The sequence below is a fragment of the Astatotilapia calliptera genome, chromosome 18, assembly GCF_900246225.1.
Source record: "Astatotilapia calliptera chromosome 18, fAstCal1.2, whole genome shotgun sequence".
NCBI classification, from domain to species: Eukaryota; Metazoa; Chordata; class Actinopteri; order Cichliformes; family Cichlidae; genus Astatotilapia; species Astatotilapia calliptera.
This window is the reverse complement of record NC_039319.1, coordinates 12705668-12733023: the sequence shown is the minus strand read 5'-3', so window position 1 is coordinate 12733023 and position 27356 is coordinate 12705668. Positions and strand designations below refer to the sequence as shown.

Here is a 27356-nt window from a genome sequence, read left to right as displayed (position 1 = left end):
TGTGAGAAATAGTTTTGTGTGCACGTGCAAAGTTTGACTTCCTGTTCTGATGGACTCACTGCAGTGTGTTAGTGTAAACAGATACTGTACCATAACTGGAATAGTCCTGCTCTTGATCAAGCGCGACTGTGTGTCCACATTGAGACCGGCATTCTTCAGAGCAGCGATCCTTGCTGAGATGTCACAGATCTACAGCAGACGCAGAGAAAGGATTAAAATGATTTTGTGTTTTTAACAAACAAAACAGCACTGTTCAATATTTGAATTGTTTTTCATTTTAATCTGTTGGTGTAATTTTTATGTTTTTATGTCTTTTTTTAAAGGAAATACCGTCCAAATATCTGTCAATCAAAATCTCTCCTTCTATTTACATATTTTACTAGAAATCCAACCACGACCTACCTGCAGTTCAGATTGTTGTACCTTGGCAGCTGCTGCTGCCACCTGCTCCTCCAGGAAGGACAACTCCATGTCAGACGTGGAGCTGCAGATTCCCCGGGCACACTCCTCCAGGTCACTCAGCTCAGCCTCCAGACTGTACACTGATCCTGCTGCCACGTACACCTGCAGCACATTTAAAAAAAATCAAGTTTAAGTGTTTTTGAAACCTGCGTTCGTTTGAACTTTATTTCTCTAAAACTACTAAAATTGCACAAAACAGGAAATAGCAGCTTGCAGTGATGGAACAAGGATAAGTGAAATAAGCACTTATTTTGGAGATTTTGCTGCATTTTAACACATTTTTGCAGACGATTTTGTTTAATACTCATCTTCACAATAATGTCATTAGGCCATATTTGCTCATTTATGTGCTCATTTATAACTATAATTATAACTGTAATAATGAAAAACAAGTTTCACTAGTTCCACATTATTATATTATTGAACAGTTAGATAATCATAAAGGTTTTTGGTTATAAACTTTAACAGGATGTTAAAAAAAATTAAACAACATGTTAAAAATAAAAAGTTGGCTAAAAGTATTTATTAGATTACAAGGCAATGCGAATATTATATTTTTCATTATTTCTACCCTATCTGAGTTATTGTGTTGAAGTATGGGGGAATACATATGTGACTAATATGAAACCATTATACTTATTACAGAAGAGAGCACTTTGAATTATGCATAATGTTAAATATAGAGAACACACTAATAATTTGTTTATAAAATCTAAATTATTAAAACTAGACGATATAGTGAAATTACAGACATTAATTATTATGTTTAGGGCAAAAAATAAAACACTACCTCTTAAGTTACAAAGTTTATTTGTATTGTGTTCAGAAAATGGGGACAGCAGAAGGAAGTTTTATTTTAAGCACCGCTTTGCTTGAACCACACAAAGCCAAATGTGTCCAACAGTCATAGGCATAAGAAACTGGAATTCTCTCCATGATCATTTTAAGGGTTGTACAAATGTTTCTCAATTTAAAATCTGCTATAAGAATAAAATGATAAACCGATATGAAGAAGCTGAAAATAACAGAAATTGTAGAAAGAATGATCCTTTTAGTTTGATATTTAGTGGTATTGCTCATTGTTGAGTATATTGTTCTGTTTGTTTTGTTGTGTTGTGTTGTGTGCAGAATAGTGTCAGAGTGTATTTTTGGCTGTAAGTGCCTACTTGTATTATCACAGATAGGGGCAAGTGTCAATCAGAATTTATTCTTCTTCCTGCTCCTTTTCATGTTACTTTAATTGAAAGAAAGGTTGTGTATAGGAAATGAATTACTGCTGTACCATGTGTGAAACAAAATAAAACAAAAAACAAAAACAATGCATGATGGAATAACAGCTACATTAACCACAATTTTTATGTGTTAATTACTTGATGGACTCAACTGAAAATTATTAAAAATAATGATTTTAATAAATTATCTCAACAGCAATTGAAAATCTAGTGAATAAAGTGAAACTATTAAAACAAGCTGTCACGTCACTGAGTTATTGAGAGAGAAATTGAAGCAGGGTAAATGTAAGGGAAAAAGGAAGCAGCCAAAGTAACTTATTACTCAGTTGGCTTTGTTTCTTTTTAATGTTTGTTGAAAGATTTATGGTAATATTTAATTATACTTAGCGGATCCTTTTAAAGCCTAAATTAAAATGCTGCATCTTCAAAACAAGAGCTAACCGTGCTACATGTGATGTAGAATATCTTGAAACTGAACTCACGTTTTCCTCCAGTCTGGAGAACTGCTGGTCCAGTTTTTTGGGGTCAGTGTTGGGGGCAGGGAGGTGGATGGGGGTGGGGTGTTTTCTCCTCCCTCCACACCCTGCAGCAGGTCTTCAGTGGCGTTCAGCACCTTCAGCATCTCAGTAGTGATGCTGCGCAGGGACACGGCTGAGTATCTCTACAGCACACAAACAGAGACGGGTGTTACTCTAAATACTGACATCTCCTGGCAGTGTGATTAAGGATACCTTTATTTTCATTTAAATTAGAAAAACAAGTAAGAGTGCAATAGAACAACTGTTCATACCCAGGTGACCAAAATATAGGAATTCAGTGTGAAGGATTTTAAAGCTTGCAGTTTGAATTTCCTCCACATCCTGATGTTTTTTTTAGGTCATACTGGGATATTAACGCTCTTACGTTAGCCTGGACTCAGATTAATGAAATGCAGTGCCACTCCACTTACTGCTCTAAATAAAGTTCAAAATAAAAACATCCAGATGCATGAATGAATTCAAATGCATTTCAGGAGGAGGGACTTCAGTCACAGTGGATGGTAATCAGCTATAAAAGCTAGTAAATCATTAATATTATGGATTTTCTTTTTTGGGGGGTGTAACATTGATGACATATTGAAAAATAAGTTATGCATGACAAACATGGAAAAATATTAAAAAACAAAAACTAATCTGAGTACCCGTCTTCAACCAAAACAAAGTTCATTCTCACCTGCTCCAACAGAGTCGACATAAACTCTATTGTTTTGTAAAGCTCCATGTCTCTACCCTACAGCTCACACAGCGCAGGAGGAAACGAAGCATCACAGAGGAGAAAGAAGCATCAGACAGAAGTTAGTTGCAATGCAATAACAAATGAATTTTAGGGGAGTTGCACTGGACTTTAAAGTGATATATTGCAAAGTAAGGAGACACAGGAGAACCAAAACTCCGTAGAGATGCTCTACTGGGGTGTCGGCTCTTACAGCTCTATCATCATAAACTCTGCATTTCGCATCGTCAGTATTGTTTTATTATGTTATTATAATCTAGTCCAATACAGCAGGAAGCACTATAAGCTGTAATAACACAAATCAAGACTTCTTCTGTAATCAAACTCTTAAAGGGGGCAAAGTTTGTAAATGAAATTTTAGCACAGGCCTGTTGGACTGAATATAAACACTTGAGCTCAAATGAACGGAAAACTTTTAGGAAGTGAGAGGAAAACAGCGATGAAGCAGGAAGTTATGTAAAGCAGGTTTACACAAACGTTTGTTTCTTTACGGCAGACAGAAAATAGAATAAAGGTTTGGCCAGCCAGGAATTAATCAGGGACCCTCTGGCAAATAAAACACACCATGCAGACTCATTAGCACGATTATACATTCTTTGGAGGGTCTTTAATAAATCTGGTTATTGGGACAGACTATGTCTGATGCAGGATTATGTGTAATCTTGTAGCACTGATAGAATAATGAATCCTGTGTTTTATTTCTTATGAACTGACCTTTTCATTTGTAACTGGTGAAATGTGCACGTGTGTGTTTGTTTTGTTCTAAGGTGCATAGGCTCACTTTACCCAGCAGAGCGTTAGTAGGAAATAAGTGTCAGAAAAAAGCTTCTGAAATGGTCTCACAGCTTGAGTGCTTACATTCTGAATCTCCTCTGCTGACAGTAAACCCTCGGGCAGAGACAAAGTGCTGCTTTCTTCCATGATGTCTGCACTTTTGTCTTTGACTTCCTTCATGTCTGTCTTCTCCATGTCTGCAGTATCTCCCCATGTCTCCAGTGCTTGCCGCTCTGCTGCCAGACTTTCTCTTCCATCCTCTTTTCCTCCGTGTCCTCTTCTGTTCTTTCACACATCATGGTAGCTTCACTTGTCTCAAATGTCTTGGTAAATGTCAAAGCTGCAGGTTTTTCTTTAACCAAACTTTTTTCACTTTCTTTCTGCTCATTTACATCTCTGCCTGCCTTGTCTGTGTTCTCCCGTTTTGCAGAAATATCTCCTTCAGTTTCCTCACTTCTATTTTCCTCGGGATGTTTTCTCACCTCTGACTCAGACCTCTGGTGGCCTCTTTGACTTTGAGACTCCTTTGAAAGATGTCCCGTCTCCTCTGAAGCGTCTGTGCTTTGTCCAACCTTTTCTCCTTTCTCTCCTCCTTGATCACTGCTTTCATCTTCATCCTTTAGCTCTTTGTTTCTTCCTCCGACATTATCCATTATTGGTTCTACGTCCATGTCGCCCAAAGTCATTAACAACATGCTGCTGATTATTCTGTCGAATTCTTCATCGCTGTCCTCTAAAGATTGCCTCTTTTTCTCGCTTTCTTTGCTTTCTTTCTGAAACTTGTCTTCTCTGTCTTGGTCGGGCCACTTTGCCTCAAGCCAATTCTTTTGCTGTAAGTCGCTTCCCTGTGCTTCCACCCCTGTTTTTAAGTTAATCTCTTGTCTTTTCTCTGAGTCGTTTTCACTCTCATTTCCTTTGAAAACTTCTACTTTTTCAGCGCCTAAGTGCCCCTTGGCTATTGTTTCATCCACTGTTACCCTCTCCACCGTGCAATCTTTATTTTCCGCTCTCTCATTTTCCTCATGCTGGACAGCCTCGACTTGTATCTGATTGTAAAAAGCATCCTCATGTATTACTTTTCCATCCCTGCCCTCTCTCATTGTTTTCTCAGTATCAGCCATTAACTCAAACATGTTCACGTCCAGGTCTCCAATGGACTCTGTCCTCTCCCTATCTGCTCTCTCCCAAAGCTCTTCCATCTCAATGCTGTTCTCAGTTTCTCCTTGTTTCATCTCCTCCTCCATTTCTCCCTCATTCTCTCCAATTCTATCCAGCTCATCCTCAGTGGAAGAAAACTGAGAAGCCCTCACTAAACTGACCAAATCACGTAGCTGTGCTGCTTCCTCTGCTGGCAGTTTCCACAGAGACTCTTCGTCCATCGTCTCGTCTCCTTCTCTGCTCACTCTGTCCAACTCGTCCTCTGTAGATGAAAACTCGGAGGCACTGACTTGATTAACTAATCTACACACTTTCACCACCAGCTCCTCCTCGTCCTCGTCCTCTTCCTCTCCCTTTTCCTTTTCTTCTATGCCAACTTTGTCCAGCTCGTCCTCTGTGGATGAGAACTGTGAAGCTCTGACTTGTTTTTCCAACTGACATATTTTGTAAGTCAGTCCTTTTGGCTTTTTCTCATCTTGCTCTTTATCTTCCTCCTCCATATCTTCATCGTTCTCTCTTTCCCACTCTCCTTCACTTCTGTCGAGGTTATCTTCAGTAGACGAAAAGTATGAGAGTCTGGACTGTGCAACAAGCCTGTAAAATCTGTATTTCATCTCTTCATCCATTTCTTTCTCTTCCTCATCCTCCATTCTCCTTTCATCCAAATCGATCTCCATTTTCCACAGCCTCTCATCTTCCTCCTCTACATCCGTACTTTCTTGAGTCCTTTTCTTCGTCTGTCCATCATCTCCGTCTTCATCAAGCTTTTCATTTCTTGTGGTCGAGTCAGAAACTCGTGCCGCTTGCTGCTGCAGACTTAACTGAAGCTCCTCGTCCACTGGATTGGATTTATTTACAGTGATGTTACCCTCAGAGTCAAACGGTTCAGGGGTGGTGGCTTCAGACGTCAGAGTGTCAGAGGTCACATCATCAGAAGGATGTGGTGGGACGTTGTCATTTTGATTTAAATCCTGCAAACAGAAAGAGTGTTTGACTTAGAAAATATAAATTTATTATATTTACCATTGCTATTATTTGTGAAGTGGGTTTGTTGTCTTGAAAAACAGAGACTTGACTGATTGATTTATCAGTTAACTGACTAATCATCTCATTTCTTTATCGTCATAGCTCCATGCAAACAACTGCAGAAATTAGACAAGTTTCAGAGCAAAAGCTGGCAGCTTTGCATGTTTAAAGGTCCTTGAATGACTCAGCTGGATAGTCCAGTGTCCTTTCATCTGTATTTCTTTCTTACCGACACAGGAGAAGAAGCCACCTTTTCTTTTTTACTCTTTCTCCTCTTCCGTGACTTCCTCATTTTTGTCACCTTCGTCTCTCCCTGATTCCCTCCTGCTCCCTCCAGGTTAAAGTTCACATCGATGATGTTTGTCCTGTGGGATGACGAAGGTCTGATGATCTCTGCCGGCACCTTCCGCTTTAAGAGAGCCATGAGAGGTTTTTTAGGCTTCCAGTTCCCCTCAGAGTCTGAAAACAGACCATCTTGGCTGCCTCGCTCGCCCGTTAGTGGCGATGGGATGCTGTCGCCGGCGTCAGGCAGGTGAAAGTTAGAGTCCGTCATCTTCCTGTGGATCTCCTTGAGGACGGCACCCCAGGAGCTGTCAGGCTCTGGTCTGCTTTCGTTGTCTGAGCCCAGACCTTCGTAGGCTGACACCACTCCGGACTCCCTCTCCAAAGCGCTGTAGACCAGGCTCTTCCTTTTAGTGAGTAGGCTGGGACGAGACAGCTGGGCGCTCTGCAGGGCAATCCAGTTCCCATCAGGGCTCTTCAGCACTGCGGACACACCGACGCATAGACGCATTTACACAGACATGCACATACACACACAAGGACGCAGATATCACGCAGAGAAGCAGGGAGCAGTGTGCCAAACGAGGCATATAACGATGCAACAAAAACACCCACACAAGTATTACCTACCACACCTTTAACTAGAACTGAGAGCGTGACATTACAGCTAGCAGTTCCCCAACAAGGCAGAGAAAATTTGGATATGAAGCCAGTTTGTATGAAAACTTTGAAAAGAGATAAAAGTATGAAAAAAAGCATTAAATGCTGATGCAAATGTGGACCGTTTTCCTTAAAATTGGGAGACTGTAGCATTGTTTACCTGTCACTTAAATCATGTTGTTCCAGTTACAGGAGCACGCATGTTGTGTATATCATATGTAATGAACCTGTTCCAACTTTTTATGGTAATACATTCAATCATAAACAGTGTGAGGAGAAAAATATACATAAAATAATCCAATTTACAACTGTGAGTTTAACATACTTGTTGAGTTTTTGAGGATCTTACCAGCGTTATCCAGCCGGTCTACACTCTTCCAAGCCGACCCAGCTCCTTCCTTCTGTAATGTCTGCGGGGAGTCTTCTATAAGGCCCGGAAGGTCATTGTCCAACAGTGAGAAAGCAGATTGTGACCTCTGGGGAAAAAGATAAAAGTCATTGCAAAATTAGAAAAAAATAATTTGGTGATATTTGAATTGATCTTTTATTTCTATAAACTGATGATAATATAAAGGTTCCTTGTTGAATAGTTCAACCAGCAGAGGTCAGCATGTGGAAACAGAAATGATCATGTCATCCTTTGTTTCAGTGAAAGAAGAACTGATGACTTACTGTTCAGCTGCTTCTGATGTGCGTGTGAAGAAGAACCTAAAGGTCCAGCAACATTTATCATATGAAGAACAACCTTTTTACTTGACTAACTCATTTTGGCCCATGGCCTTCATCAGGATCATCACAGAACAGACTCTAAGTACCAAATATTCTTTTTTTAAAAAACACAGCCTGGGTGGTACCAACAAAAGAGATTTTTAAATGTAACTTGTTCTTCATACTACATGTGCTCCTGGAGCTTTAACGTCTTCTAAGCAAACTGGTTTACTCATTAAGAATAAATACAAATACATTACTTGAGTTATTTCCCACCAATTATTCACAAAGGTAAAGTTATTGGATCACAAAACGTGTTTCTGATTTATTTATTTTTACCCAGAGGCTTGGTTGATGTTTCTGTGAGCTGGACGCTTGATCAGAGGGGGACTGATGTTGATGATGAAGGTCAGTGTTGCGTTCAAGGGCCAAGTCTTGATCATATTCTGCTCTCATCTCAGCCAAAGTCTTTCTCCTACTAATGATCTTACATAAACAGAGACTAGGATTAGTGCTGCAAACAGCTCAGTACTCTGCAGATGAAAAAATAAATAAAATTAAATAATTAACTCCTTTCTAATACTGGAAGGTTTGAAGAGGCCTTCACATGCTAAATTATTGTTCTTATGTTTTTTACTTTTTGCACAATGGTTTTGGCCAGTTCCTCAATGAGCTCTCCTCTGTGCTCCCGCAGATAGCGTGCTTCATTCTGCTTCTCCTGTTGTAAACACAAATAAAAAAGCTATTCATCGCCGCAAACAAACACTCTAAGCTGATTACTCCTCTGAATATACACTACATATACATATTTGCTGTGCTACATCCAAAAGCTTTAGCATACTTTGAGAGATTAGTAAGAAGTAAATCTTTTCTAACATAACTGTGTTTTTAAAGATGCAGCATCAGAAATCTAAGTTAGAAAGGTCAAGTGATGAATTAAACCAAAATAATTCCCCCTATATGAAAAAGTATAACATTTTAAAGGCTAGCATGTTACTGGGGTTTCATGTGAATGAGCAAATCGTTTTCAGTTGAGTTAAAAAGGTATGCAGATATTAGATGAACTTTGTTTAAGAAAATACTTTCAACGTGCATTCTTTCAAAAGACCAACAGGGGGTGCTGACTATGGTTGAAACAAAGAAATTTAGGAAAAATGTCCTTTCAGCTATGACCTCTTTAACGACCCAACCTCATGGCTTTATGGTCGTACATACTGGGTTCAAGGCTTACTGAATACAATTTTTTAAATTATGATTCAAGTTAGAAAAGAAAAGAATGCGGTTTCATGGCAGTCCCTCCTTGTGATTGACAAGTTATAACCATACAAGGGTCACTCAGCCAAAACACATCAGCAAAAGCATTCAGATCGAGGATTCACATCATGACCTCCTCGGGTTATTTCATGGAGTGGCCACATTTTACATACAGCTATGAGCAAAGATAGCAATCGCCCTGCCATTGTCTTATACTGTAGTATTAAACCATCTGAGTTTTGGACTGAAGCATAATCCTGATGGTTTAACTTAATCTGACTGAAAGAAAATAAAAAAACAGAATAGTCAGATTAAAAAGAAACTTCATGTAAGGTCTCTAGAGGCTATTTATCAAAGTGCAGATTGAGGATAATCTCCAACATAATGTAGCATTTCCAGTAGAAGACTGTATGGGTCGATAGAGGTTCGAACAATAAGCAACTATTTGTATGAGAGGAAAAACATGAATAACCTGATTGGAAGTGTCAAATTCAGCCTTGGAAATGGTAAATGGCCTGTATTTATATAGCGCTTTTCTCATCTATGGCCTCGTCTATGGCCTCCTCTAAATACATATGAAAAACATGCACTTACCTGTTCTTAATTATCATTTTAAGTGTGAATTTTATCATTTTTTTATTGTATTTTATTTTGAAAACCCAGAAACCGGATCTCACTCTAACGTTTAGAAGCTGCTAAGGCTTCCGCTCCTCACAGCGCGCGTTTGCACTGTGAGGGTAAGTCCTGTAATGAAAGGCTCTGGCATTTTTATGGTTTCTGGTGTGAATGTTGTTACATAAGTTGTACATGTCGATGTATATAGGTTCATATTGATGTTAGAAAGTTTCTGTGTAACTGAAACAAAGGCGGGTTGCTGTTAAATAGTGTTTCTGCCGTATTTATGCTCTTTGGCAGTTAGTCTTTGTCAGCCCCCTAGTGGTTGCTGCGCATAGCAGGAAATGTGTTTGGATTTACCGTTTTTCTGTGCTTTTTGTGATGTTTTACATTGTAGGAGCTACAATTGCTGGTACCATCAGAAGACACCTGTTGAGTGTGTTTTATGTCTTCTGCAGGTACGTGAGCTTGTTAACAGCCATTTTGTCTGTAAAGCACAAGCAAGTGAAGATGTAATGCGCTATTGTTAATTTGACCACTAGAGGGAAATGTTTAGTTGGTGATACTTATGTTATCCTGTTATTCTGTTTTATACGATTGTGAAATGTATTTTATTAGTCATAAGATTTCTTTTGTATACAAGCTCAGTATGACAGAGTGTAAAATGAGAGAAGTTATTATTTTCCACCTTTTCTTTACTAAAAGGTTAATTGTAAGTCTGTTAAGACAGCGCACGTTTGCACTGTGAGGGAGCTACAATTGCTGGTACCATCAGAAGACACCTGTTGAGTGTGTTTTATGTCTTCTGCAGGAATAAATCGTGAAAAGCCAATCTTTCTGAGCGTCTGTGATTTTTGAAGAGCTGGAAGTGTTACACAAAGATAGCAATCGCCCTGCCATTGTCTTATACTGTAGTATTAAACCATCTGAGTTTTGGACTGAAGCATAATCCTGATGGTTTAACTTAATCTGACTGAAAGAAAATAAAAAACAGAATAGTCAGATTAAAAAGAAACTTCATGTAAGGTCTCTAGAGGCTATTTATCAAAGTGCAGATTGAGGATAATCTCCAACATAATGTAGCATTTCCAGTAGAAGACTGTATGGGTCGATAAAGGTTCGAACAATAAGCAACTATTTGTATGAGAGGAAAAACATGAATAACCTGATTGGAAGTGTCAAATTCAGCCTTGGAAATGGCCTCGTCTATGGCCTCCTCTGCCACCCGCCTGGCCACAGTGAGCGTCTCCGCCATGCTGTGCTCTAAATGCGAAAATAACAATCACGTGTTTTGTTGTTATTTGAAGGACTTTTGGATCAAACAATTGTTTACATTGTTTACTCTGCAAAATTTTATAAAGAAGGAGCAGTTTTCAGTTCAGTTCACTTTTAAAGACATGCATCTGTCTGCATTCAGTCCCAGTTTCTGCAGACTGAGACATGACCACCAGCCCAAAGCAGCTTTTCATTCATGTTTGCCGTCACTCATCCTGTTAGCGCAGTGAACTATGCGCGTGATGACAAATGAGAGCAAGGCAGGACACAGAAGAGAACAGACTGACATGGTTGTTTGAGATGCAATAGGAACCTGCGCCAAAAGATTACAGCTAAGATCATAAAACTACTCAATTCTTCTGCTATAAAGCATTACATGAAAGTCAGCATGGGAACAAATATGGATTCATGTGGAATCATGAGAGGATTATGTTTGACCTGGATATTGGGAAATATCTTTTTCTTGTTGAAATTCACTTTAACAGGAAATGGATGACCAATCAGGAGAAAAAGGCCAAATGTTCGAGTAGCCAAATCTGATGTATGGCAAATAAATGGTGAGCATTTCACTGACTGATTTGGGTAAAAGATGGAAAAGCTCTCACATTCGACTGCAAATACTCTCATATTGGTGAAGGTTTGCAAATATTTGCTGTCTGGGTCTGTCTGCACCAATGAGACCAACCCAGTTGCAATGGGTGTCTTTGCAATACAGGACTCAATCTGTTTGCCAACGAGTTGTATTCTTATAGTATATAAACACAAAGTTGCCAAGCGCCGTTTTTCCATTAAATTTCTGGATTTCTGGCCTGGCTGGAACTTCATTATTATCATGGAGCTAAATGAATAAAACATGTAGCACCATAACACCTCTGTTTAAGCTATTAAATTCACTCCATAAGAGATTAAATCAAGAAACATAAAATTAATAGGCCTAAAACTGATGCTCCAGGAAGGGCTAAAAAAATAAGCCAACATTGCAATACAATACATATTGGTTTCTTGCAGAGTAACACAAGATAATCATCTGAACTGTGTTAAGTTAACAAAATCCACCTTTGTGCATCTTAATACTCTTCGCAAGAAAGCAAATATTTCCCTGCAAACCCAAATTCAGCTTTATTATCTTCAATATAAAAGTTGATGTTATAATATTGTGGTGCAGATTGTTAAATTTGCACTTGCCCAACCTCAAAAATTGAGGAAAACAGAGCTACGCTGGGACTTAAAGGCGCACAGCTCCAAAGGGCTCACTGATGAGTTAACTGACCCCTGTACTTAAAGTTACTTTGGCACTTCAGTATTTTACAAATACCAGAAATACAACTAAAACCAATTACATTTAGAACTGTAAGCAAAACTTGAATGGCAGGTCTTTTTTTTTTTACTTCATTGCTAACAAACAAAAACTGAAACTAATTAGTTTAACATTTATCTTAGCTAGTTACTGGGAGAAAGCTGAACTGGGGAAAATCTAACTTTTGTACATTAAATAAAGCATTTATGCCACCACAAAGTGTCATACTTTTGATATGTGAAAGTCCAAGTGTATGCATGTGTAATTACAACAGCAGGTGTACAGTACAATCAAGCATCAGTGAAGTCATAATTAAATGTGTCTGCACCTTCAGTTTGTCTGTAAAACGTTGAGTCGCTCCCGCAGACGCTGTCCTCATTGCAGATGCTCTCCTCATAGGCGCTGCCCTCTGCAGACACACACATGTTTACATGAACGTGAAAAGACTTCCACGTGGGATTAACCTTTTTATCCTGGAACCTGATCACGGGAATAACCTTTAAATAAGATGAAGCATTAAAGAGATGAAGGAGCATCTTTTTGGTCACTGTCATTTTTTAAATTGCGTTATGGAAACTACATTTGTGCAATTATGAGAATTAATTTTGATATTTTATTATGACAAGAACAGTTTTCATTGCAAATACCTAAACCTCAGCTGTGCTGTCTCCAGTGAGATGTTCTTTCCTGTATGAGAGCTTAATTTTTGATTTATTAAGTGTAAGTTTTGATAAAAATGACACTCTACCATGTTTTTCGCTTGGTTTGATTACTTGTTTCCTCACTACATTTGCTGGTAATACATCTATGGTGTAAACAGATATAACTACACAAACTTATCAACAGTATCTCTGACCGATATTTGAAATACATAATCTGATTTTAATGTCGGTAACTGCTCAGTAGAGAGCACTCTGTCACTCTCTACATAGTTTCCCCTTGCAGCTCTTAAGCTCTGAGCTCTTTTCACATCATTTAAATATTCATGCAACAATGCAGCCATTTGTGGTTATATAAGTGCATTAGTTTCCTCATGCATGGCATTACCAGCCGATCTGTGCACAGCAGGGCCCGGTTCAAGGGTACAGCTGAGTACACGGGGTCACTTCAATTCATTTAAAAGGCCAAAGAGCACTTAAGTAATATGAACTGTTCAGATTTTTTAAATGAAGCAAGCACTTTACTCCACTGGTTAAAACTCCAGAGACAAGCTTGATGTGAAATATCCTGAAATAGAGACAACCTGAGGATTTTTTTTTGTGTTTTATTTGCAGGAAAAGGGATTTTGTTCTAGTGACGCCTCGTGTATGTCTGCAGACATCTGTGTCATAACAGATGCATGCAATTAGAAGTATGACCAGAACAGCAGCTGGAGGTCACTGTAACCCTGAAGGCGCCATGAATCTCTCGGGAAGGCGAGCTGACAGAGGCATGCATGAGAATATGAACTCTGCAGCAGAAAGTACTTCTCCCGTGTATCATGAATGGCAGAGTATATTCCATTGATTTGAATAACATTAACCTACATCTATTCTACCTTTAGATCTTACAGAAATCCAATAAATTCCTTTAACCACAACTTCCAATGAATTTATGAATTCCTTCAAAAGTAAAACTGAAACCATTAGAGAGAAAACATTTCTAACCACCTTACAGACTCATTATTATATACAGCTACTTTCAGTACTACTAATATTTACTTAACTTCAATATACACTTCCTCCAAACCATCAACGTGTCTTTTAGACCCTATTCCTGCAAAACTGCTCAGAGAAGTCCTACCATTATTAATTTTTCAATCGTATGATTAATCTACACATTATATATTAAACCATCATTTAAAAAGCCATCACTCGACCCGGCTGTCAACTGGCCTAATTATAGGCCAATCTCAAACCATCCTTTTATCATTTTCTTGAAAGAGTATTTGTTAAACAGCTAACTGATCAAAGAGTTATTGTTAATTTCTCTTCCATGGTGTGTTTTGTCCTGTGTTCGTCTAATCACTTTCAACCGCTAGCGGAAGATTTAGCCCAGTTCTGCCAGGTTTCTTCCTGTTTAAAGGGAGTTTTTCCTTCCCACTGTTGCTAAGTGCTTGGCCATAGGTAGTCATCTGTTTGCTGGGGCTGATTTGGAGCTATGTAAATAAAAGTTAATTGAAATTGAATTAAAATGAAAATTAAATCAGTACTAAAGCTAACCTATTATTTTACAGTCTTAGATATCTTTAACGTGCTAACAGGACTTAGAGCTAAATGCTAAAGCTAGCAGAATCCTAATAATCATCATTATGCCCACAATGTTTTTTGACTTGTTAGTATGCTTATATAAGTAATCTTTAACACTGAGGATGCCATTTGTTCTCCATGTTTACAGCAGCAAACTAAAAAACTGAACAATTAAAAAAAAAAGTGATGTCACACCAAAATTACAACAACAGTTGTAAAGATTTGTAGATGAATTTATTTTATAATCATAGTTATCATCAGGATTTGACTGTTCGTGGAAAAAACTAGTTTCAGAATTCTCAAATGATGAATCACAACAGTAATCACTAGTTTAGATGATAATAAAACGCCTGTATGTCTGTACTATACAAAGCCTTGAGTAAATCATATATATGAGTTCGCCTCACTTCCTCTGCTCCTCAGGGCCACTTTGTTCCTTTGCGTCTCTGTTCAGAGGAGAATGTCTCCAGGCTTTGTTGAATCAGTGGACTGTGTTGAAAGGTCTTGAGGGGAAATGTTTCATTGCTGCACAAATCTCACACAAGGTTCAGGATCACACAGCATTTAGTTCTCAAATGTCAGCTCCGCTAGTTCTGATGCTATTCATGTCATACGCATTATTCATATGCAAAGTAACATCATGAGTCACGCTGAGTCGATCGCATTTTGCAACTGGATGGAGAGTTTAGTTTTCAGTGCCGGTCTGTCATTAAAGTACAAAAATGGAAGAAACAGAGTGCTAAAGAGTGCGTGTGCAGAGAATAAAAAAAAGCTATACATCAGAGGAGCGACGGCCTAACGCCAGCCCACATCAGTCCTCCTCCCACCAGGGTCAGAGCTCTGCATTATCTGCAGCAGGTGACCTCTCCTCCACACAACACACATAATTCTCTGAAATCCCTTGTCGGTTCAATCAGATCATACTCTGAACCAGTGGTTCACAGATGCTCTGGTGCTTTGTCACTGACTAGACCTAGATGCCTGAGCATATGTCACTAGGAACACATTTATTCAAAGCTCTCTGTGTCTGAACCAAAACATTTTCAGTGTGACAGCTTCTCATTTAGCTGTGAAGACACAAAAAGCTTCTTCTACACTGACTTTGCTTTCATTAAAGAAAAGCTCAAAGCCTTTTTTTCTTACTGTCACTGAAGTAGAAACAGGTTAAAACTGAAAGATCTCGTGTAAAAACAAAACTTTTAGGAAAAGATATTGCAATGTTTGAAGTTCATAATGAACTTTTCAAAGAAAATCTTTCGAATCAAATTCCTCTGAGAACAAACTCCTCTAATCTAGAACCAGGTCCATCCCTAAAAAAGTAAAGGGCTAAAGAGCTGCCGTCTCAAAACAGCTGGACCCAACACTGATATTAGTCATCAGGGAGCGCGAGGTGCACTGTTCACAGATGATTTGCTGATGCAGTGCAAAGATTCTGTCTAGCATGACTTTCATCCCTCAGAAATTCAAGCCCACCACAAAGCTGTCGAATCAGTGAGATGTGCTGAAAGGTTTTTAGAGGAAATGTTTCATTGCTGCACAAATCTCACACAAGCTTCAGGATCACACATTACAAAGAAAAAACTGACAAGAACCATAACTGGCCCTGCGCTAACATCAATTAAAGAACATCTACTGTCGGCAATACACATTACACCTATTAATAACAATAATTAAAGACCAGAGATTATAAATATAAAAACGTTGATCACTGCAGCTTTAAATTACACAAATTCTGAGGCCAAAAACAGAGGAAAACAAATTAAAAAGTGATCCACTGATTCGAGTTAACTTAAACTGTGCTTGTAACTGCACCGTCATGTTCACATCTACGTCTGTAAACACTTTTGAACAGTGGATCATAAAACCTGCACACATACAGCAGCACTGAGTCCCTGCTGAGTGAAGATATGAAAGAAGCAAACAAACATTAATAGACTTGATGTGTAGCAACAGCCTGAGTGATTTGCCAGAGTAATGTGGGATGAAAGCCAAGAGCTTAATCCTCTTTCACCCTCTTCCCAAGTTCATGTTCTCCACTGCTTTGAGATATGAAACAGCAAAAATCAAGACAACTTTGAGCGAGCACACTAATTTCTCATCAGAGTAGATTCTCCCTACAGCAAGCTGTTATGAAACGAGCCAATCATATGTGAGGTTTTAGTGAAGTAAGAGCTGGGAACGGTTTCCTAACTGAGAATCTTAAGCATCTAACGCAGCAGAAGTAGTTTACCTGTTAGCTCTGAAAGCGCACTGTGTTCTGCCAGGTGCTTCCTGTAAAGAGTCTTCAGCACTTTGGCGCTGCCAAACCTCTTGAAGCGTTTCTTCACATTAGTGTAAAACCACTCCAGTGACTGTGTCTTCAACAACCTGAGAAAGAAACACACAAACATACAACAGATTAATATAGATTATGCTAATCACCCTACCAAATGTGAAGGAAATGTAGTTTTCTTCACATTTGTTATTATCCACAGATTTGTTATTATCCACGTTTTGGTCAAGCAACATTCAACCAGAATTTCAGTAACCAGGTCAAACACAAAAAAGCAAAACCATCAGTCAGTCCTGGTGCCAATCTACATCTGACTCACAGATGAACACAACCAGCTGCTGGCAGCTGTGCGGATTCATTTCCACTATGTCTCTCACATCAATAGCCAAAACTTCTCTGGAGTTACTTCATAAATCAGGAGGCTGAGAGAGACTCAGCAGGAGATGTTTAATCATTAGTAAAAGGTAGACAGGAGACACATAAGCGTCTCACTTTGATGTTTGCAAGACAGCATGAAATCACACGGGCCGGTTTACACTGAAGTTGGGTCGTCATGGGGGGTAATACAGTGACAACGCTGATTAAATAGCAGGATTGTCGCACTGATTTCATCTTACACTCTACCTAAAAAATAAGTGTTTTTAAAGCTGGAAGTGAGTTGGAAAAACACAGCAGCTGTTATCATTTGTGACGGGTAAGAAGTCACAGCCAACAAATCACAGTGACACTATCTGATCTGCAGCAAGAAGGCAGCATTACAGAAACACTTCACACAAACTTAGCAGAGTCTTGCTGACGTAAAGTTAAGAAACAATCTGTAGATATGAAATCACTGTTTGGTTAACTGTGAAAAGTCTGAACCACCAATAAATCTAAATGTGAAGACGGTTGGGAGCAGTCCGGTGGTGCAGTAATTAGCACCGTCACAGCAAAAAGGTCCTGGGTTCAAATCTAGCCGGGATCTTTCTGTGTGGAGTTTGAATGTTCTGCCCATGTCTGCGTGGGTTTACTCCGACTTCCTCCCACAGTCCAAAACAAAACCTGTTAATGTTACACATCTCGTAGATACACTGTGCTGTTTTCTTTGTTTTACCTACTGTATCATATTAACTGGAGAAAACCCACACAATCATGTAAGGTCATGCAAACCCCAGACAGAAGGGCGTTTATGTACCCAAACCCAGAACACTGCTGCTGTGAACAGTATTTCAGCAGTGTTTTACTTAAATAAGTCAATGTGAAGAATTTGAAGATTTCTGTAGACCTATCAGTTAGTGAGGTCACATGAATTAGACTAATGTGAAAGTAACATGTTACTCTGCAGAATCTGAGTAAGTGTGCAGAAAATGTATCTCAACTACAACATTTACAAATAGTGACTGACTCTATGAAAAGTGTCTGTTTATAGCCTTGCATACTATAACTAAAATTGTTGTATGTAACATATGAAACATGGCTGTAAACAGACCCAGTATATGATCCAATGTGTGCATGATATTGTTAGTCTAGCTCAGTTACGTGCTGCATTATCTTCAAGTACATTTAAGATTGAAATTCCTATCACTGCTGCTTTTAAATTAACTGTATAATGACACGTTTATGTTTAATGAGGTACCCTCCGATTTCTGAGTGGTTGTAAGTGTGTGTACACAGCGAGTGCTTTGACAGGAAGCAGATGCAAAACATAAAATGTCACACATCATTACTGCACTTCTACAGGCTTTGTAAGGTGCCTCCTGGTGCAGACTAAGCAGCCAGGTTTTAACTACCAGCTACTGGCCACGATGCCTCACTGGAAAGAAAGAAGTACATCTACAAAGCACTATTACATTTTTATTACACTGCAGTTTTTTCTTTATTTTAAATCTATTTGGATGTTCTACCTTTAGGTTCTCTGACAAATACTAAAGTTAACGTAGCACCTAAATACATCGTTTAATGCATGACTGGATATCTGCAGTCCCCGTTGACCCCACGGCTGATGCTATATTGAATGATCTGGAGGCAGGTGGCAGGTAGGTAAGCTTATCACAGTGATTCCTGACACCAGCGCATGTCATGGCTCTCTATTCTCATATTATCTACTTAATTGATTTTGAATGTCTGGGTCAGACAGCAGCACAACCCTGATCCACTGCATACAGAGTGGCATTTAAACCAGCAACTGCTTTACACATTTAAAATTTACATCTACAGTGTCTTTGAAGTTTCTGGAATATATTAAGGCTTTTAAAAAGGTGCCATTGTGAAGTATATAATGTAATCATTTAGCAGAAATCACAGGCTTTTAATTTGGACTCTGTGCAGCAGACGTGACCGGACATGGTCACTTCAGAGTTTGACTAGAGGCTGCAGAAATACATTCCCACTAAAACCCCATAAATCTGACAGTCTGTAACTTTCAAACACCAACAGTCTGAGGGTCAGACCTGCATGTTTAGAGGTGAGAATAGTGGCTCCATTTTTTTTCTTCTACATGCAATCACTTCTGATTAGGAGCCTGTCTAGAAATGTGTTCTCCACACATTTGAACGATTATCACGTCTCGACCTTTTTCATGATTGCTGCATTTTCAGCAGGCCTTACAAGACAGCATTCAATTTGTCATAGAAACTAGTTTTTTGCTTTGTACCCCTCAGCAATGAGAAAAACATATAACAAGCTCAGCCTCGTCCTTTTAAAAGAAAATGTCAACTCCTGAAATGTCAGCGTTTCATGAACAAAGGGAATTTTAATTATGACACACTTTCGATTTTAGCCATTAGGCTTTACAATCTGAGCAAACTGTAAAAAATATAAAATTACACAAAAATAAAGTGAAGTAGAGCGTGTGGATTTAAAGTTCACATGATTAATGGAGCGTTTCAGGATTTCTGTAACATTAAACAAACAAGTTGAGTTCAAGAAAAGACCTCTAAAGGGAAAATTTGGGAAAATGTCTTTGAAAATCCATTTTATGTTGCTGCACATCTCCCTACCTCATCTCCCTACCTCTGTCATCTTGCATTAGTGCAAATGTTGGGGCCAAAGGAGACTTTATCCTGCACTGTATCTTAGTGTCTATGTTATGTGTAATAAGTGCTAAATCCATCTCTCCAACAGTGGAGTAAGACCTTAATAACCTTTGACGTCACTCTCGGCCTCTCATCCTCACTTAGTCTCCTTGTATATCGCACACACACACACACACACACACACACACACACACACACACACACACACACACACACACACACACACACACACACAGATAAACACCACAGCACTTCCAGGCACCACCGCTGACCTTACCTGCTCTTCTGGCAGGCGGAGCAGAGCCAGGTCTTGTCCCGTTTGTTGTACACCCGGCAGGCCTTGCAGACATTGTAGTGGCAGTCGTGACACTGGCGTTTGGGGTTGAGCAGGAAGGTGAAAGGCGAGCAGCAGCGGATGCAGCAGCGCTGGTTGAAGCAACTCTGCCGTGACAGCAGGAGGCAGCGACTGCCCTCCTCGTCCAGCTCCTGCTTCAGCTCGCTGTGGGGAGGAGGGGGGAGAGAGATAGTGAAACTAGGAATGTGTGTGTGTGTGTGTGTGTGTGTGTGTGTGTGTGTGTGTGTGTGTGTGTGTGTGTGTGAGAGAGAGAGAGAGAGAGAGAGCGAGAGAGAAAGAGGGAGAGAGAGAGAGGGAGAGAGAGAGAGAGAGAGAGAGATGTATAAAATCTGTTTGAAAAAGATGCTTATGTGTCAGTGAGTAAGATAAGAAGTATAGTATTCCACAGGGATCATATGAAGTTCCTGCACATGGATAAAGCACCAGACCAGGGTTTACTGTGTCAAATAGGATGATTATGTGAATGAGGACACAGAGTGCACAGATGAACGCACACTGATCCTCTGCATCCCTTTAATGAAAATGGAGCAGAAATTAAAGTGGTTTCAAAAATTCGGTCAGGTTGTTTCATCATTTTGTAAACAGAAAATAAATAGATACGGTGAGAATTATGGAGCTGCTTCATATGTTTATCGAGCTGCTTGTTAACCAGAAAGCCTGTATTAAATAAATAACAGCCGTGGTGACTAAACCACAAATACATGGTTAAAACACACACAAAGAGCCCAGTGTCTTCAGTGCATCTTCACTAAGACAAATGAATTCAGTCGCTTGTCCTGATAATTAACTAATGTTAATAACTGAACAAGTATCTTCACTAGTTATGGTGTTAATGATGGCATGAATATATGAGAACTTGTTGAGGCTTGAAGAGAGAGATGTAAAATCAGGTAACATTGGACTGAAAGGGGTTCATTTGAGACCTCTGATGTCTTTTTTTAGGTTAATCTGGATGAAAGTGCAAAAGAAGTGAGAAGAGCTCAAACCATGGAGATTAATGCAATAATAATTTATGCTAATTAATGTAATGTAATTTTGTAATTGTGTGCCTCAATATGACTTTTTTTAACATGCCGTCTCGACTTTACACGTTTGATTGCATTTATAATCCTTTCGCAAACACAAAGCACTAACAGACTTACAGCAGCCTGCATTTACAACCTGCAAACAGCACTTACATTAAGTGCTTTGAGTGCATCACTATATAAGGACCAGTCCATTTACCATTTTACCATCTGTTTCAGTGCCATACAAAGACAGCAGTCTGCTTCTTTTGTTGTTGAGTTAAATTAATGTTGCTGTTTGACATCATTGGCACAGTGTTTCTGTTTCTGTGCGTTTGTGAGGAACAAATCTGTTCTGGTCAAACTGGTCAAAGTAATAGAATTAAAACTGTACGCAAATTCATTCTTTGTTTTATTAAAATGAAACACATTAATCTAATTACTTATTTATTTATTTACTCATCTAAATTAATTGGACTTGGTATGCACATCTCTCTTCATTTGTGGTGTTACTAGATCACATTTATCTGAATTTACATTGTTATAAATTTGTTTTAGACTGGTTGCTTTCTGCCAGGGACCTGAATAACTGCCAGCTATTTTTTTTTTCTGTTACATTCAGTAAATGTGACAGCAAACAAACACGGGTAATTGTGTAGCAATTTAGCATTCATTTATCTTATCATTAGCTTTCCAGCAAAGAAATACAGACAGAAGCAGATGATTTGACAGGAGCTCCAACATGATGGAATATAAAATTAGTCAAACAAATGAAGGCAAAGCAGGAGAGGCAAATAGAAAGTGTAACTGTGTAGGTGGCACAAGAAAGAAATCCATTATGTTCACATCATGACAGCAGGAGCATCAGCCATAACTGAATCATTTGTAAATTATTACAGCTCGAAACTGATGGAGTCTGACAAGATGAGGAGAGAGGCAGGAACTGCTTCTGCAGGTATGCAGGTTGGTTTCATTTCAGTTTCTGATGACATGAAATTCAAAATGCAAAGCACCAAAATAAATTCCTCATTCTGCACGTGACAATGTTTATTAAAGTACGTTTACAGAATGTGATTTATGAAAACTTAGGGGTTTCTTTAAAAGAAAAGATGATGATGTTATATGTGACAAAAGCTCAAAGCAAAAACTCAGACAACAAATGAATATTTTTAGTGTAGAAAAATGTGTCAGTTTCTCTGTTAATCAATAGTAACAAGTAAAAGGTCACATCAGCGATGACGAAAAAGATGAATTTTATTTTTTTTAAAAGAACAATTATGATAGCAAGCTTTGGTTCTGTTGGCTAATCACTTCAGCTCTGTAGAGTTATATGACTTAGAAGTCCTTTAAAAATTTTAACCACAAATATTTAAATGAAACTTGTAACTTTAAAACCATAAACACTTTACAGTCTCCCTCGGATGCCCCTCACTACAGCACCACATCCATTACTAAAGCTCAGTGGACGATATAAATACCTCCCAGACAGAACAGCATCAGCCAGACTCAGACAGAGACTGTGAGGTAATAACATCAAGAAAGTGAAGAAACATGTACAAACATACCTGAAACATAAAGCATCCCATGATACTCAACATAAAAAAGCTGTGGACCTTTCTTTTGACCTAATAAGACATGCACAGTAATGTTTCGCAGCACTCTGCAGCTTTATCCTCACACACCCTCAGCGAAAGAAGCTTTTGAGCTTCGGTCATTCAAAGAGAACAAACAAGAAGAGGCTCAGGCTGTGTCAGCTGCAGTTATCCTCACATAAAGTCTGCTTCTTGGTGATAAGCTAACTAATGTCTGCTGGCATTTGTCTGAATGGAGCTTAGTTTATTTTTCTTGTGTTTGAAGATTTGAATGGGGATCAGTTATCTTTTGTCATAAGAAGATAAAAAGATGAGTTGTTCTCTGTAAACAGTGTATCTTACCAAATGAATGTGCCTGCTGTGCTGCTTCTGAACAGCAGGGGACAGCTGTGTTTTAAGTTTTAGGATTTTTGTATCTGGTGAACTGAGGTTTTCACTATTCACAATTCCAGGACAGCTAATCTCTCATATATCATCAACTTCTAGGCTGATGCATGAAAACGTCTGACAAATAGCAGCTTATTTACATGTTAGCATCTATGAGGCAACATTATAACTCATTTATAGCTGATTTTCTCATTTACTGATCAGTTTTAGTTCAGTCATTTCAATTATGGGAACCATGTCTAAGAAAAGCTTTGCAAAATCCCCTTTTTTGCAATGTGCATTTAACTTGTCACTGATCATAGCTGGGATACAATTCAGTTCATTTAGGATGTTGACATGTACAAATGACTTACTGAAGTTCAAACTGATTATCAGAATGAGGAAGACAGGTGATTTAAGTGTCCTTGAATGTGGCCTGGTTGTTGGCTGGTTGGAGTATTTCAGAAACTCTCAAGGATTTACAGACAAGGGTTTGAAAAACAGTGAGCAGCAATTCTGTGGGTGAAAATCCCTCATTGATGCCAGAGGTCAGAGGAGAATGTCCAGTATGCTTTCAGCTGATAGTAATAGTAATAGTAACTCAAATAACCACTAATTACAACCAGGAATGCTTCTAATATTTTTTTCTGTGCTCGTATTTTCGTCCCTTTTCGATCCCTTTATGACCGCACACGATGTCACAAAACTCAAATCATGTCAAACTAGTTTCTTGAACAGTGAGTTTGCCTCCACAGTCACCAGATGTCAATCCAGTAGAGCACCTTTGGGATGCTCTGCTGGATTGAGAGTGGGAGATTTGCATTATGGATGTGCAGCCTACAAATCTGCAGCAACTGTGACGCTGTCATGTCAATATGGAACAAAATGTCTGAGGAATGTTTCTGCCTCTCTATGCCATGAAGAATTGAGGCAGTTCTGAGGGCACAAAGGAGTCCAACTAAGTATTAGCCCCAAGTAAGTGTGAAATCAGTAGATGCTGTATTTAGCTTCAGAAATCCCCAGCACACTGCTTTAAAAATAAATCTCATCTGGAGTATTTATTTGTGTTTTTTGTGTCTTTCTTGCTTTTCTATTATTATCTAATGAAGTAGTTATTCTTGAGAAAAACAGAAGAGTATTTTTATCACACATAACATCATCTCAGATCAGTTATAAAATACATGTGTGATATTTCAGTTATCCAAATCAGTCCTGAACATCTTAACACAGAAGTTCCTCCTTTCATAAGAAAAACATGCACCAGAGGTCACAAAGAAAGTCAACAGCATCCAGATGTGTTCTCCTGTTCTTCGCTCATCTCTATTCCTTTCCTAACTTCATCTCTGCCGTCTGATTGCTGTTTCAGATGCATGAACACTCCTGGGTTTCATCTCAGGGATGTCGGTGCAGAAATTGAAAAGCAAGATGCATGAAGTGAGAGCTCACGTAACAAGTTTGGGAGTGAGGAAGCAGAGAAGTGAACAATCGAAATGACATGACAGATTAAAATCATACGTGTGATGACTGAAAGCAGTACGTGACCTTTTGTGTCAAGTACTTCTGCTAAAGAGGGGATTAGCTGTGGAGATCTTCGGCCACATTTATCAGCTGTTAAAAACTGGAGTATAGATTGAATTTATTATTGTTTTGACCTAAGAAATAACTTAACTTTTGGGCAAAAGCATGTCTGTCTTTAAAGAACTAAGACAATGTCAACAATGTCTAATCATGCCGGGTAAACAATTACAAGATTAGCTGGTGGTAAGCGCTGTGCTTAGCAACACTTGTTGAAGTTAAGGAATGTAAAAAGCTCACCAACTAATCACTTTTTTCGTCATGTCATGTGGGGATTTAACAGAAAAACTCCTTTCAGTTGCACATATGATTCAAGCAGAGAAACTGTTGTCATTTCAGTGGCCTCAGATTGTGATGATGGGCCTTTTTAAACATTAATGCCGGTACAGTGAAGCAAATACACAGATTTTTGAATATGGACACAACATTGGATCGATACTGTAGTTCTACAGTGTTTTCAGGCCACAGACGTATGTTCTATGTTCTGACTAGACTGTCACAGAGACTTAAATAGGGTTAGAGTTTGGGAGTTGGGAAAGTAAGTTAAGGTGAATGTACCAAAAATATATATGCAGCTGAGGGTCATAAATTTTAGTCGTATAGTTTAGTTTTTCACTATTTCTATAACTCAGTTAAAGTATGGTACGTAACAACCACCTGCCCGTCTAATGTACTAAAGTACACTTCTTTAAAGCATATTTTTCTTACAGTAATATTTTGGTGTCTCTGTTTCCTCAACTTTACAGATACTCCCCTCCAAACTGTAACCAGAAAATAATCTGAAAAAACATAGATTAAAAGTTTAAAGAAAAGACCATGGGTTGAAAATCTGTTTGCTGGTCCTCAAAGACTGCGTCTGAAGAGATGCAGAGATATTTTATGGTGTTTCATAGATAATTCTGTGGACCCTGTTTCATCTTCAGTATGTGGTACTGAAAAATAAATCCATCTGCTTTTTTTTTAATGTGAATGTAGCTAATGTAGCTAACTGATCTGGTAGGTGGCTTATAAAGTAAAACATTTCATATTAAATATGAAATACTTTCAAAACATATGCGTAGTCTGACCTACAGGCAGAAACCTTGTGTCCTCAGTGTGTGGACAGAGTGAGACTGGAGGGTAACAGCAACAACAATAAACAGTTCTTATGGGAAGTTATAATAGACCACACTGGGCTGATAAGCACACACTAGACATACTCCTAAGAATATATATATATATTTTTAAATCTAGCTGTGAAGTTACATTATGAAACACTACAGATAAACACTTAATTAATCAAGCCAGATGTCCACATAAAAGGGCTTTTGCTGATAAAAATCTAAGGGAAATCCTGACAATTAGGTTCATCTTGTATGTGAGGTCCTTCTCATGGGTTTTCAGTCCACTGAAAGCATTTTGGTAAACAGTGGAGTAATGCTGTAAGAGGTAAGTGTTTTTCTAAATAAAGCACCAGGACCAGCAAGGACTCTTTTTGTTAAACAGGCAAATCATTTTCCACTATTGTGTAACTCTCAGGCTGAGGCTACAAGCAATGAAACCCATCTATTTACCACGTTATTGTGCCTTTGTATCTATATATGTTGAGGTTGGGGTGAAGGAGGAAGCTGGTCTGAGTGCAGCGGAAAAAGGCTTCACTTCCTGGCTACTGTGTTTAGGACACACTTCAGAGCAAAGAGGCGGGAAAGGAAATCTCCACCAAGGTCTAAAAATTCCTCGAATTAAATTGTGCTGAAGAAAAGCAGCCTGAGAAAATTGGTGTGAAAGACCTTAAAGGTGCAGTGCCTTACTTACTTATATGTTCTTCATTTTGTTTCCATAGCCATACTTTATATTTTCATCACCATGGTAGAAATAGTTTATAATCTGAAACATGACATATCTGTCAAACACAGTAGAGGCAATGGTATGACATTGGAACTGGTGGAACTGGGTCATTAGTGTTTATTGAGGATGTGACTGTGGATACAAGAAGCAATATGAATTCTGAAGTGTACAGGGCTGATCTCTCTACACAGATTCAGCCAAATGCTGCAACTGCAAAAGCAAAGAAATGAGATATAGTTCCCATTCCCAGTGGCAAAGTGAGTCACCTGATCTCAATCTAACAGTTGGGCCTTTTCAATTAATAAATAAAATACAAAACCGGATGCAGAGAAACCCACAAACAAACGGCATCTAAAGGTAGCCGCAGTAAAGGCCCAGCAGAGCATCTCAAGGAAGGAAACAACATTTTGTGATGTTCATGAGTTCTAGGCATCAAGCAGTCATTTATTTCAAAGGATTTAAAATAAACTTCATGTTTAAATTAGGTTGGTTTGTCTAATTAATGTTGCGACTCTGAAAATGGCAAAGTATGACTGTAATTCTTGTAATTTTTGGAGGACTGCGTCTCCGTGGTCTCTGCACAATTTTAATTTCCACAATCCCTCTTTCTGTCTACGCCAAGATCTACTCAAATTGAAACCAAAAATAAAAGAATATCTGCAATAATAAATCCTAGGTTTATGTTTCTTGCAACACTAAGAACAGAAAAAGTGTACTTTTATAAACCGCTGTGATAAGCTGTTGGACTGTTGTTTCACATTTACTAGCAGACTCAAAGAAATAAGATTTCATCAGAGGTAAGGAAGTTCAAAACTTTCAAACACTCATATGAGCAGTGAGAGTAACCAAGCTGCAATAGAAAAACAGCAGGATGGGGGGGAAAGTCAGTACAGTTCACTTCCTAAACATAAAATATCTGGAGCTCCACTTCTGCTCGATTTACAGGTCAGAACTCACCTGAGTCTCTCCTCCTCTGTCTTGCGCAGCTTCATGTCCCTCTGCACCACCTGCAGCACGTGCTCCGCCTCATTGTCCGTCAGTCCTGTCAGATCAAGCTTTCGACCCATGGCTGACACCCCACCAGCTGTCTCAGCCTCACCAACTGAAC

At 38.8% G+C, this 27356-nt stretch overlaps 1 pseudogene; it reads right to left on the bottom strand.

Moving 5' to 3' along the window:
• Window positions 1-6: 6 nt before the first annotated feature.
• Window positions 7-27356, bottom strand: LOC113010773 (rab effector MyRIP-like; annotated as a pseudogene).